At 43.2% G+C, this 14556-nt stretch overlaps 1 protein-coding gene across 8 annotated transcripts in view; it reads left to right on the top strand.

The window, feature by feature from the left end:
• The first annotated feature begins 190 nt into the window (after nt 1–190).
• ATXN7 (ataxin 7) overlaps nt 191–14556 on the top strand; it is a 141502-nt gene continuing 127136 nt past the window's right edge. For 6 of the 8 annotated variants that reach the window (XM_053219122.1, XM_053219123.1, XM_053219116.1 and 3 more), the window contains exons 1-2: nt 193–4064; nt 8570–8751. The gene's annotated coding sequence lies outside the window, so the exon portion shown is untranslated. Of the gene's footprint in view, nt 4065–7705; nt 8752–14556 lie in introns of those variants that run through there. The other 2 variants (XM_053219128.1, XM_053219117.1) reach the window with 2 other exon arrangements.

Here is a 14556-nt window from a genome sequence, read left to right as displayed (position 1 = left end):
CGCCGCGCCGCGCCGCCGCCGCCGCCGCCGCGGGACCCGCGCTCCCCGCGCCCCCCGCACTGCCCGGGGGCGGCCGCGGCCGGCGCGTGTGGGGGGCGAGGCCGGCGGGCGGCGGCGGCCCCGGCTACAGCCCCGGCCCCCGCCGCCCCCCCTGCCGCCCCCGCCCGGCCCACGCCCAGAGGCCGCCCCGGAGGCCGCCGCCAGGTGAGCTCGCTCGGCCGCCCGCCGGGGGCTTCGGGGGCTGCGGGCCACCCGGCTCCGGGTCCCCGCGCCTTCCCGGGGAAGGGGACCGCCGCCCCCCTCCCCTCCCCGCCGCCGCATCCCGGCTGCCGCAGCTGGGGGTGGGCTCGCTCCGCCGTGGGGCGGGGAGGGTGGCGGGGACGCCCGGCCCCGGCTGGCCCGGGAGGCGCAGGACTAGGGGCGCCGCGGGGGCACGCCGCGAGGGTCCCCGCGAAGTTGGCGCCCACACGCGCCCGGGGTCTCGAACGCGGGCACTTGCGCCGGGCGCGGCCGGCGAGCCGCAAAGGCCCAGGGTTCCAAGTCGCTCGGTTCCGGCGCCTGGGGCCGCCCCCTTCCCTCCGGGCTCAGGCGGGTGCTCGCGGAGGGGGGGAAAGAGAAACTTGGGAGACCTCCGGGAGGAGTTGGCGGAGCGGCCGGGGAGCGCGGTGCCCGCGGACCCCCCGGGGCGCCGGGAGGCCATCGGTGACCTGGATGCGGTGCTTTATTTAATGCTCTCTCCGATTTAAAAAAAAAAAAGTCTCTGTGATTGTCCGCATCTTAAGGGGAAGTTGAAAGTGAAGTTGCGGGGGGGTGGGTGTTGGTGCCCAAGGAGTAACGTTGCCTCGTGTGTAGAGTTACACATTTCCGGAGCACTCTGTAGATCATATTGGCATCTCTTCCCAAAAGTCACTTTGATTCAACTTCGATGAGTTTCTCGTAAATGGCAACATTTAGGTGGGGAGAGGCTGGAGGAAACCAGAACCAGTACAGCTGATTTGATTTCCAGCGGGGGAGATTCACTTTGGCAGAAGGAGCGTGTGTGAGTTTTAACCCAGGTTTGGTATCTTCTTGAGCGTGAAGTTATTTTCCAGTTTTCCTGCCACCGCCCGCCCCCCCCCCCCCCCCCCAAGTACCCTGCCTCTTTCACATCCGGGCTGAGGCAGTTGTGTGGGTTGGATTTGGTTGTTTTTGGTTCTTTGGAAACTTGGGTTCATTCTCCCTGTTTTGTCTCCGTTCTTCCGAAGAGGGAGAGCTGTAAATGCAAATGTATGGCAGTGAAGTGTGTTTAATCCCTAGCTGGAGATCCGTATATGTAAAATTTTATTCACATATAGGAAGTCGAAACTCTAATAATGCTCTAAAACCTTGTTCTCAAGAATTAGCACCTTCGACTTTTGGCACAAAGGAAAAAAAGATTACTTTGAAGGTTGTGAGGTATAACTTGACCTCCGCTAGGGTGAAAAGCCTCCCCTGGCCTTAAAATAATACTGACTTAACCGCTGTGTGTGCACGGGCCTCAGGCTGTGTTCATTTTCTTGGTTTTAGAAGGAGAGAACATATTCTAACCAAAGCAAGACTTACTTTAGATCTTAGGACTACAAACTGTACATTGAAAGTGTCACTTGATTATACATCCCAATTGCATTTTGGTGAGGGTCATTACTGTTTAAAAGATCATTGTGGAGGGGTGAAATGATGTTCTGTGTAAGCAGCTTGTTACTTCATGTTATCAAATAATGATTTTGAAACAGTATCTTAAGTTATTTAAAATAATCTTTGGTGCTGTTGATAGGAGAGTATCACTGCCCCTTGTAACTTAAATTTTTATCTGGTATTCACAGGTGGAGTTCTGGCCACTTTTATAACTTCATTTTGTAACTAAAAATATGTCGGACAGTGCTAGAAATTTTATAAAGCAGTAAGACCAAGAGACATTTGAAAGACTTTAAAGTTTGAGGTATACCTACAACTAAACATTTCTGAAAGCTCTTGACCCACCTGGTTGGAAACACGTCAAAATTTGAGCCTTTATGAAATGTTTAAAGTCTGCTTGCCTACCACATAATTTGTCTTGCAAATGAACATTTGTGAATTCTCTTAATTGACTTTATTCATATGTGTAGTAAAAGGACATGTTTTAGTAATTTAGAAGTAGTCTTTTTTCATGTAATTATATCTTAATATGCTCACGAGTGTTAAAGTAGGAAGGACTAAGCTCTAGGCCATACTGCTGTTTCTTTTATAAGGAAATCTTTGTGGGCAGAAAGAAGTAACAGATTCTAAGCTCTAACAAAACCGATTTGGACTTTGAATTTATATGACTTTAGATTTGGTGATTTTATTCAAGTCCTTAGATTGCTGGTTTCTTGGAGAATATGGGAGTCTACCTGTGGAAGTTTGTTTGAGTGTTCATTTGTTATTAGCCTTCTGAAATTATAAAGGATGATGAGAGAGCTGGCTATAAGGTCTTTACCCTGGTCTTATGAAATGATGTAGGCATTTCTGCAGTATGCTTTTATTTTTTATTATTTTTATTTTTTTAAGTTTATTTTTTTTTGAGAGAGAAAGAGAGAGAGAGCGTGAGCAGGGGAGGGGCAGAGAGAGAGGGGACACAGAATCCGAAGCAGGCTCCAGGCTCCGAGCTGTCAGCACAGAGCCCGACACAGGGCTCAAACCCACAAACCGTGAGATCATGACCTGAGCTTTAGTCAGACGCTTGCCCAACTGAGCCACCCAGGTGCTCCTGCAGTATGCTTTTAGAATACGGGTTGTCATGAGGTCTTTGGACCTCTAGGGACCCATGAATTGACTTCAAGAGATTCCTGAATTTCCTATAGTTGTGACCAAAACTTTTTGTGTGTGTGTGTGTGCCTTTCTAGGGAGAAGGTCTGTGGTTGTGTTATAAAAGAGGTCCAGGGCCCCAAAATGTTAGAGTTGTATGTTTTTATTCAATAAAATGGGAGAATAATCCTTGAAAGGAAAAAAAGAAAATGTAGGTCTTTGTGCGCAGTACTTGATGTTTAAAGTTGTCTTGGGTCTAGTCAAGTGGTCTTAGAGGTACAAAAACACTTCCCACTTTGTTGCCACAGGAAAGCATTGCCTGTTAGTTGATAAACCATTCACACACATAAAGGGCTTGACATGCTCTTCCTGGGTGCGTTGTGGCTCTTTTTATTTTTTTAAGTTTATTTATTTATTTTTGAGAGCGAGAGAATGGGGGAGAGAGAGCATGTGCACGTGTAAGCAGGGGAGGGACAAGAGAGAGGAATCCCATGCAGGCTCTGCACTGTCAGGGCAGAGCTTGATGTGGGGCTCGAGCCCATGAGCTGTGAGACCATGACCTGAGCCGCATTCGAGAGTAGGATACTTCACTGACTGAGCCACCTAAGTGCCCCTGTTTTAAAATTATATTTAAAAGTTTAGACCAGATAGACTGATGGTCAATAAGCAGAGATTTGATCTTGACAACCAGCCCTTGAAGCAAATGGTTCGCCCAGCTCCACTTTCTTATTGCTGTCCAGCAAATCTGAAACGTGACTGGAAGGTAAGCATTCTGAGCAGAGCGTGATGGGAAAAACAGTCTCTCATCAGACAGATATAAGTTCAGATCTGGGTTCTTTCATTCAGTGTGGCTAAGAAACCTACCTGACCGTCCAGCTCCTCATCTGGGTAAAGCCTATGCGGTAGAGGTATGGGAAGGCTGGCATGAAGTTTCCTGTGTAAAAAACTCTGAATCCCTCACTTGGCCCGTATGAAGGACTTGGAAGCTAGGCGCAGGTAACACTAATAAACACCTGAATGAATGAATGAATGAATGAATGTGTCTAAACATGGTATGTGGTAATGATCTATATTATTTCTCAAAGTATGATGAAAATATTAACAAATTGAAACATCTTTCAAAAATTAGGTTTTCAAAAATGAGTTTGGATTAAGTGGTCCTTCTCTTGTAGAGGTCCGGGGGAAGGTTGAGGGAAGATGATGGTGATTGGTGAAATTGAGGACACGAGTGCTGGGCAGAAAGAAACAGTGCCAGCCCACCAATATCATAGCTGTCTCCTTGTGTAAGATTCCGCTTAACTTTTTCTCTTCATTTGTAATTTGAATGAAAAATCTAAACTAAGAAACTGCCCATGTACTTTCTAGTCCATTGCCTCTGAAAATGTTTGCTCCTCTGCTCCTGACACGGACCCTCACAGGTGTTCCAGGGACTTCATGAGTGGAAATTACACCTATAAGTTTGGCTGCCTAATTCTGACGTCTTTAAAATGGCTCCACAACTGGGTACCTGCATTGATGTTTCTCACCAGGGAAAGGAGTCTGGAAGAACTGAATTATATTTTCCTATCTCTAAACACTGAAAGAAGAGAAGGTGTTATTAGTTAGAAGACAGATGTGATTAAAATACTTACAATGCTCATGGCTATAAGAGCGTACTTGCTTCCACTGTTTCTGTGGTCTTTTCCTTTCATTTATTCGTGGTGAGCCTTCATGCCTCCTGCTTTCAAGTGAGGGTAGTGGTATGGACACAAGCTGTGATGGGGTTTGACTCCCATTTCCTAAGCTTTCTGGCTGTGTTCAGCTTGAGCCATCCAGCCTCTTTGAGTCAGGAGGAGGTGACCATTAAATGAGATAATAAAAGCAAAAGGCTTTGCTCAGCCCGAGGCCCCTAGTATAAATCTTAAAGGTACTAGGCATCTTGAGGCTGATTTCATTCTTGTCTTTCAAAGGAAAAGCTAATATGGTTTTTCAAAATACTCCCGTGTAAACCTTTAGGGACCATCCTAATTCCAACTCATTAAAGCCTTTCAAATCTTTCTGGTTACCATGGCCAGGTGCCCCAGCATCTACAGGACCTGTCTGCTGTTCTTAACAGTGGGGTTGCATTCTCTGTTAGGCTGGCAGGTTATGTCTAAATGCTGGGTATTTTAGGGGCCAAGCCGACAAGCAGGCACAGGTTTGGAGCTGTGATCCATTAAAAAACTACATGGTTTTATGGCCTAGAACAGAGGTCAGCAAACTTTCTATAAAGGCCATTTTCCAGTTTGTCAGCCACCTCTCCTACCCCCATCCTCTCTGTCATACCTGCTCAACTCTATCAGTGTATCTAGAAAGCAGCCAGAGACATAAGCAAATGGCCATGGCTGTGTTCCACCAAAACTTTATGGACACTGACATTTGAATTTCATATAATTTTTATGTGCCATGAAATATGTTTTTATTTTTTCAATCATTTAAAAATGTAAAAGCCATTCTGGGCTCATGGTGTGTACAGACAGTGGGTAGATTTGACCTATAGCCCGTGGTTTGCTGACCCCTTGCCTAGAAGAATGTTAGACTCCTAAGTCCTATAGGTTTGTGGCATCATCAAGCTACCCCCTGCCCCCACCCCTGCCTGCACACAGTGTCATTTGCCTTAAGTATTCTATGCTTTTGGTATGGCCGCATTACCTAAGGCCCCTGTCTTCCTCTATCAGGATGAAACTCCGTCAGGTTAGATGTTCTCAGTTACAGTGTGTGGCTTTCCCTTTTAAAAAAAAAATTTTTTTTTAATGTTTTTATTTACTTTTGAGACAGAGAGAGACGGAGCATGAGCAGGGGAGGGGCAGAGAGAGAGGGAGACACAGAATCTGAAGCAGGCTCCAGGCTCTGAGCTGTCAGCACAGAGCTGGACGTGGGGCTCAAACTCACGGAGTGTGAGCTCATGACTTGAGCTGAAGTCAGACGCTTAACCGACTGAGCCACCCAGGCGCCCTATCCCTTCTTAGCAGTATATTACTATATCACCAGTAAGTTTTATGTATTGTTAAAAATGTTCTTACCTTGCCCAGCTTTCCATAGGTCTTGATGTTTGACCCCTGTCCTGTGTGATGGTTTTGAGAGGAATCAGTGCCTTTGGAGCTGTCTTATGCTTCAAGTTCCTGTTGTCCCCTTGTCCTGGCGGATGTAACTAATATACTAGGCCATCAATCTGCTGACTAGACGCTCTTACCTTAAGGAAATCTGTATGTGGACTCCCCCACCTCCTTTCTGTATGATGTTTGGTTAACTAAAGCACACAAAGATTCCTCTTGTGCTCTAACCTCTGGAGACTAGCTCCAGGATTGATGTGTACAGAGCATGTAGATGTATATGTCTGTGTGTAATTTCATCCGGCCATCGCTGCAACACTGAGGGCTGCTGCTTTTAGTTTCCCTTTTTCTCTCTCTTGACCCTTCTCTCTTGGTCATTGTATGGGATGCGGATTTGGTGACCTGGTAATTGCTGTAACTAATTCATTTATATTTTGCCTCCCTTTCTGCCTTTTAATATTCTCCACTAATTTGCTTGTTTTGCCTCAACTATGTTTTTTTTTGGAGTTTAACTTTTCAAAACAACAACATTATGCTAAAAATAAAACCACTAGAAGTTACTGGGCAATTTAGAATTCCCCCCTCCAAATATAAACTGAATGTAATATCAGTTATGCACCAATATTTTAGATATTTAAAGATAAGATGCAGTTTTTAAAATATTTTGCCATTTAATCTAGATAGTAGTAAAATATGTTATTGCTCTTAGAATTTAAGTGTTTCTTTTTTTAGTTTTCAAAAAGTGTTTATTTTTGAGAGAGAGTCAGAGTGTAAGTGGGGATGGGGGGCAGAGAAAGGGAGACAGAATCTGAAGCAGGCTCCAGGCTCTGAGCTGTCAGCACAGAGCCCGATGAGGGGCCTGAACTCATGAACCATGAGATCATGACCTGAGCCGAAGTCGGATGCTCAACCGATGGAACCACCCAGGTGCCCAAGGGTTTCCTTTTTTTTTTTTTTTATAAATTTTTTTTTTAATGTTTGTTTATTTTTGAGAGAGAGACAGAGCGTGAGCAGTGGAGGGGAGGAGAGAGGGAGACACAGAATCCGAAGCAGGCTCCAGGCTCTGAGCTGCCAGCACAGAGCCTGATGCGGGGCTCGAACCCACGAACCGTGAGATCATGACCTGAACCTAAGTCAGAAGCTTAACCAACTGAGCCACCCAGGCGCCCCTCCTTTTTTTTTTTTTTTTTTTTAAAGGCAAATTTGGTACATATTTTTTGGATGACAATTTAGGCAATATGCATTCAAAGTCCTAAAATGGCAAGTCCACATCTAGAAATTTATCTTAAAGAAACGGTCAAATGTACATAGGTGTGTGTGCTAGACTGCTCATTGCCCCATTTTTTAATAATAGCAAAACATAGGGGGCGCCTGGGTGGCTCACTAGGTTAAGCGTCGGACTTCCCCTCAGGTCATGATCTTTCAGTTCCTGGGTTGGAGCCCCTCGTTGGGCTCTCTGCTGACGGCTCAACCTGCTTCGGATTTTGTGTCTCCCTCTCTCTCTGCCCCTCCCTGCTCATGCTCTTTCTCTCTTTCTCTCTCTCAAAAAATAAACAATAGAAAATTAAAAAAATAGTAATAATAGCAAAACATAGAAAGTAAGCCAAATGCTTGTGAAAGGACTGATTAAGTCTATCAGGACCTAACCATGCAGTGAAATACTGTGCAGTCTTTAAAAGGGATGATGCGGGGCGCCTGGGTGGCTCGGTTGGTTAAGCGTCCGACTTCAGCTCAGGTCACTATCTCCTGGTCCGTGAGTTTGAGCCCCGCGTCGGGCTCTGGGCTGATGGCTCAGAGCCTGGAGCCTGCTTCCGATTCTGTGTCTCTCTCTGTCCCTCCCCCATTCATGCTCTGTCTCTGTCTCTGTCTCAAAAATAAATAAACGTTAAAAAAAAAAAAATTAAAAGGGATGATGCAAGGGGTGTCTGGCTGTCTTACTCAGTAGAGCGTGCAACTCTTGATCTCGGCGTGAGTTTGAGCCCCATGTTGGGGTAGAGATTACTTAAAAATAAAATCTTAAAAGAAAAAAGATGATGCAGGCCGATATTCATTGACGTAGAATGATGTTTAGGAAAAAGAGGGTAGTATGAGAATATGTGTAACACGTGAATTTTTTTGTTATTAACGTATGATTTCTTAAGGTGGACAAAACCCCGTGTATAGAAACTTAAAAGGAAGTATCTGAAAGGATATATCCCAAATAATGGGAATTTGTTAACTCTAGGTAATAAGATTGTGGGTGTTTTAAAAAAATACATTTTTCTCATGTAGCATTTGCTTTTATAATCAGGAAAAATAATAAAGATACTGAAGAATAAATATAGCAATGAAAATATCTATTTGTGGCTAATTGAACTGTCTTGACCAGTTCCCTTCATAGTGTGTGTTGTGTTAGATGTGAAATACGCTTTCTCATATATCTTAAAAATGTTTTCTGTTTTTTTTTCAATGCTTTCTATTTTGCTAATAAGAATGTTTTCCAGACCTTTCTAATAGGACAGAAAAAAATCCATACAGAATTAAATAACAGTTTTCAGAAGAAACTTACTGAACACATTTGCATGATAGTACATTGTGCCTCATTTCTTGTGAAAGATTCTCCCGCTGTTGAAATTCCTGTAATATCATAAGTAATTTGTGTGTACGGAGGCAGTATAGTGTAGCATTTAAAACCTGAGCTTCACTACTTACTATCTGTGTTACTTTTCTCCATTTAGGGCCTCAGTCTCCTCATATGTAAGATGTTGGCAATACAGGGGCGCCTGGCTGGCTCCCTCGGTAGAGCACGCATGCAACTCTTGATCTCAGGGTCACGAGTTCAAGCCCCGTTGGATGTAGAGCTTACTGAATGAATGAACAAATGAACGGATGAATGAATGGAAATGCAGGCAATACCTTGGTAAGTTGTTGTGAAGATTGAAGGCAGCAAGTGGTTAGTAGAGGGCCAGATACTTAGCAGTCATTAAGGAGGAAGAAGTGGTGGGATGGTTAAAGGTACATGGTAACAATGGTAATGACAGTGATAGTATCGGTGATGATAATGTCAGCTGCTAATATTTCCCTCCTTCTAGAGGCATGCTTGCATGAGGGCAGAGCCTTGTTTGCCACATTCACCAGCCTAAACCCTCTAACCAGAGCGGGTACCTTGACCAAGACAGGAGTGTGATCGAGGTTCAGCCTAGTCACGTCATGCTCCCTTTACCCGTGCTGTCTCTGTCCACTATCAAGTTGTTCAGGGGCTAACAGCTCACTAGCTTAGACGTGGTACTCCATAAATATTTGTTGAATGGATAGTGACCTAAAGTAAGCATTTCCTTCCTGTTGACAATGCATAGTGACAAACCTTTAAAAGAAGGTTTTGGGGGGCGCCTGTGTGGCTCACTCAGTCAGTCAAGCGTCTGAGTTCGGCTCACAGTCTGTGAGTTCAAGCCCTGCGTCGGGCTCTGTGCTGACAGCTCAGAGCCTGGAGCCTGCTTCGATTTCTGTGTCTCCCTCTCTCTCTGCCCCTCCCCCGTTCATGCTCTGTCTCTCTCTGTCCCAAAAATAAATAAACGTTTAAAAAAAAAAATAAAAGAAGGTTTTGGTCATCTTTAAAGTATATGGAAGGAGGAGCACCTGGGTGGCTTAGTCAGTTGAGCGTCGGCTTTGGCTCAGGTCATGATGTCATGGATCGTGAGTTGGAGCCCCGCATTAGGCTTTGCACCGACAGCGCGAACCTGCTTCTGATTCTCTGCCTCCCTCTCTCTCTCTCCCCCTCCCCCAATCATGCTCCCCCTCTCAAAAATAAACATTAAAATAATAATAATAAAGCATATTGAAGAAAATGCCAGGCACAAAAACTGTTAGAAGGGAGAGTCTGTTTTGATTTCTATTATTGAATGAATCAGAGCATTTTTGTTTCATTTTTTTTTTCTTTCAGCCAGTTACTTCATTTTTAGCTCAACTATGTTTGCACCTGCATCCTTGTGGTGTACCTGTGATAATTTTAGAAAATTTTCACTTTATTTTCACTTAAGTTATTTTGGTTTGGGGGTATGTTTTACTTTCCACCCTAAACCCCCAAGTTCTGAGATATATTTCAATGTTTCTGTGAAATTAGAAACATTGACCTGGTGATGAAGAATGAGAAGTACAACCACAGCAGGCTGTGACATACTTATTTGCAAAGATAGGGGCTTTGGGTTTGTTTGTAGGGAATTTTAGGAAATGAGTAGAATAAAAAAATTTAGAAATACTATGGTAATTCACTAAGTATACATATCAGTTATGTATTGTAGACTAAGAAGAATCCACTCCAAAACTTTGTGGCTTAAAATAATGACCATTTACACAGAATTAGGGTAGGGCAGTTATGCTGCTGCTCTTGTTGGGCCTGAGGTCACTAATGTGGCTGCTGCCCTCTGAAGGCTCCAGTCAGAGCTAGTCTAGGGAATCTCTAGGTCTAGGCATCTAGCTGGGACAGCTCATCTGACCACCACATGACCTAGCAGCTAAGACCAGGTAAATACCGTCACGTGGAGATGTTATGTTTCAAGAAGGTGAGAGCTGCAACGCTACTTGAGGCCTAGGCTTAGAAGTCCCACAGGGTCACTCTGCCACATTCTGTTGATCAAGGAAAGCCACAAGCCCAGTCCGGAGCCAAGAGTTGAAAGTAGGCACCACCTTTTGATGGGAGATGCTGCAGAGTACATATGACAGGTCATGCTGACTGCAGGAGCGGGGTGGGGGTATTGTTGTGGCCATCTTTGCAAACAGTATGCACCTGGCTTTTGTACATTAGCCCTTGTTAGCCATGACTGACAAACTCTGCTGTGAAGCACAGTGTTAAGTGCTTCCCTGTGTTATCTCTTAGGATAACTAACGCCTCTATGAGATAGGTACTATTATTACTCCCATTTTAAAGTTGTGATAAGTGAGCCTTAGGGAGGTTAAGTAACTTGTCCTAGATCTTTAAGAAGTTAGAGGCAGATCCTAAAAGTTAAGGAAGGTTTTCCCTGGATCAGTGCTTCTTAAATCCATTGCTAAAGAAACTTTCCTGGGAGAGAGGGAGAGGGAGGAGGGGGGAAGAAGCATATCTTTAAAAATCTCAAAAGCAAAATCCAATATCTCAAAATTTTACATGAATTCTGTAGCCTACTCCATGGTAACATCCCTTTGTTTTTGTCATAAAACTAATAGTTTAAAATTACTTGTCAAATTACATTTTACCCCCCAAATCTTTGAGAAAATAGACTCTCCTAGACAGAAAATCATGGCTGATCGGTTAAAGGTCTTCCATTGTAAGTAGTAGAAACAAAATCGGGCTACTAGAAGCAAAAAAGGAGGTTATTCGAAGGATGTGGTGTAGCTCTTCTAATTGACAATAGAGAACCAGCAGGCCTCAGTGGACAGTCTTCTCAGGGTGCTGGACTTATTAACGTGTCTAACTCTTTTTAACTACATTCTCTACGGAGAGATCAGACCGGATCCTGGAAGGTGCCTTGGTTCCTGCTTCACCAAGAAACTACCTGCTGGTGGTGGTGTTTTTGGGGGGCGTGGCGGTGTTCCCCAGCAGGGGAGTGAATGCAAAGTTGATAGAACCCACAGATGTCTACTGTCTGAACATTTGTATGAGCCGCTTTGTGCATTATTAAACACATCTATTTGCAACCCCTTCATGACCTCTGGTTCACCCCTTTCCCTCCCAACCCCACATGCCTCTGAAGGTTCTTAAACCCCAGTTTGAGAAGTACTTTTGTGACTCTTCACCATCTATTTCCATTTCTGCTAGTAATAAGTGCTTATCATTCTAAGAGCAATAACAAATTTATCCATTTTTTGCATAGTCATCTTTTCTATCATTTCCCTGGTTTTTAAAAGAAAATCATACGAACTGTAATTTGACCACTTATTGGTTACAGGGTTCTTGTTAGGAACATTTTTACCTAGTGCATAGTGATCCCCTTAGGATACAGATAAATGTAATTATTGGCTCCTGCACTAAATGTTCCCCATACTGCCCTGCTTTTCTTTTTCTGTCTTCTCCAGGTGTCTACTGGCTGTCATTGTAACCTTGCTACTTAAAAATAAGCGTTTTATTTTTTTGTTATTTAAACTATTTTTTTTAATGTTTTATTTATTTTTGAGAGAGCACAAGCGGGGGAGGGGCAGATAGAGAGGGACAGAGGATCTGAAGCGGGCTCTGCGTTGACAGCAGCTGGCCTGAGTTGGGGCTTGTACTCACGAATCACAAGATCATGACCTGAGCGGAAGTCAGATGCTCAACCGACTCAGCCAGCCAGGTGCCCCACAAATAAACATTTTAGGTCTTACAAATAAACATTTAGGTCTTATGGGCTGAAGGAACAACCTGCATCTGTATAGCCTTTAGCGTAGAAGTTAAACTATGTTTCTAGCAGTAAAATGTGCAAATGCAGTGTGATTTTTATTCAGAGCATTTTCAAACACACACATATATATACACTCATATGTATCAAATATACATGTATCAAATATATATACATATATATTCCTATTTTGTTTAATAACCATTTGAAGTCAGAAAAACATATTTTCCCTATTTTTCATCTAAGCATATGGTTTTAGGAAAGGTGAGCCATTTCCCCTGCAACAAAGGACTGTTGGCAGGAAAACCGAGGTGTGACTACTCATGCCTTTGCTGAGGACTGTTCAAGAAGCCTCTCTTGTGGTTTCTCAAGTTTTGGGGATAAATTGGAGCTAAGTGAATATATGTTTGGCCTTTATTACTGTGGGGACATTGGTGTGTGATGCAGGTAGTTCCCTTTCGTTTATTCTTGACGTGGAGGACCAGTGTGTTTTATTTCCCCACAGTCCGTTGAGAAGCTGATTTGTCCCACCTCTTCTTGCCACGTTTAGATTAGCTGGTTTTGAAGTACCTCTTGGAGCCCTTCAGTCTGGCCTTTTTTATTTTACCACGGTGTAATTACCACCTTGTGGTGTAGTCCCTTGTCTTCCCAGCCCCTGGACTCTGCTTTTAAACGGTCTGCTCTGTTTTCTGCTGTTCAGGCCCACCACTACGAGTGATTTTGAGAGGAGTACTTGACACTTTTGTTTAATTAGGGTCTCTAGACAGTGTTCTGTTAACAATACGGTTGTATGTTAGGCCCTTTCCCCTTGCTTGTAAGGTGTCACTGTAGTTTGCACCATTAACACGGTCATAGTGGTAATGTGGTGGTTCTTATTTGGCCAGAACTTTTTGTAAATAGACACATCTTAAGACTTTCTCCGTAGCTTCTAGAACCTTGTCCTGACATTTAACACTAGTTTTTAAATGCTCTTTTCCTGATTTGTTTCAGGTGCTGATTTCTACAGCTTCTAAACATGTTAACACTAGTCAGAGACTTTTTTTCTCTTGCATTTCTAGTTTGCCTCATTTTTGCAGGTATTTTGAACCTTTAGAATCCTTGAACTTAATCCTGAAAAGAGTGCCTACGAAGTTCTTCATTGAAAAATGCATACTTTTCGTCTCTTTATATTTTGTTCACTGCTGTGTTTAAGTTTTAACATTCTGAACACAAAGACATTTTTAGTGTTTTGGAACATAGCTCGTCTTAGCTGCTTTGAAAGGAGATATTTAAGACTCCATTTGCTACTCCCTCCACTACCCATCCTGTTGATTATTATTGTTCTGGTACTTACAACTATAAATCATTTGGAAATCGAAGTTAGAAAAGAGACCATTTGCCATTACATTAGGACAGTTTAAAAGGAATCACTTGTTCAAATTTACTAGCTTCCTGAAGCTAGTAAAAATGTTTATGGTTTTTGAGATTCTGTGTGAATATATTTCATCACTACAAGACAGTGAGTAATATGTGTTTAGTTATTATAGATTATGAGAACAGTAGCTCCTAGAAAAGATAGTATTCCAGTTTTCTGTTTAGAACAATGATGGAGCTAAACTGAAAAATCCGTTTGCATGGTAAACAGCAGTCATGATGTGATAGGACACAGTTTTCTTAGTGTGTCTGTTGATTTAGCTAACAGCCAGCAATGATTAGCTTTCCTTTCCATAGACCAGGTATCAAGTATTAATCAGCTGTAGACTGGAAAATTTTTATTGGCTAGCATTTGTAGTGGAAGAAATGCCACTCTTTGTATCTGTAGTCTCTTAACCATATAACTACATATGATATTATCTGAGTGGTGTATTTACAGAGAGAAACAGTCCCCCCCCCCCCCTTTTTTTAATCTGTGTTAGTACTTTAGAGTATGAAAAGAGCCTACATGATCTCAGTGAAGGTGGTGATATGTCCTGGATAAAAATTACATGCTGAATCCAGTTTAGCATTTGTTTTTCACATTTTGAATGGTTTTATTTTATTGAGGGAGAGGGAGCGCGAGAGGGGGAGAGGAGTAGAGGGAGAGGGAGAGAATCCCAAGCAGGCACCACACTCCAGGGCAGAGCACAACGTGGGGCTCAATCCCACGACCCTGGGATCATGACCTGAGCTGAAATCAAGAGTGGGACAGTCAACTGACTAAGCCACCGAAGCACCCCTGGTTTCTTATTTTAAAACAAAAGTTATAAAGTATAGTATTGAAAATCTTAAAATACACAAAAGCTAAAAAATATGATTTTGATTTTGAGTTTTAAGAATTCCGTAAAATAATTACATAAATCTGGTTCTCGTGGAAAACTGAAATATTTGAATGTTTGCAGGGTTTTTGGTTAGTAACTTTT

Source organism: Acinonyx jubatus, chromosome A2 (genome assembly GCF_027475565.1).
Source record: "Acinonyx jubatus isolate Ajub_Pintada_27869175 chromosome A2, VMU_Ajub_asm_v1.0, whole genome shotgun sequence".
Lineage (NCBI taxonomy): Eukaryota > Metazoa > Chordata > Mammalia > Carnivora > Felidae > Acinonyx > Acinonyx jubatus.
Note: the sequence above shows the minus strand (reverse complement) of the source record. Positions and strands in the feature narration are given on the sequence as shown.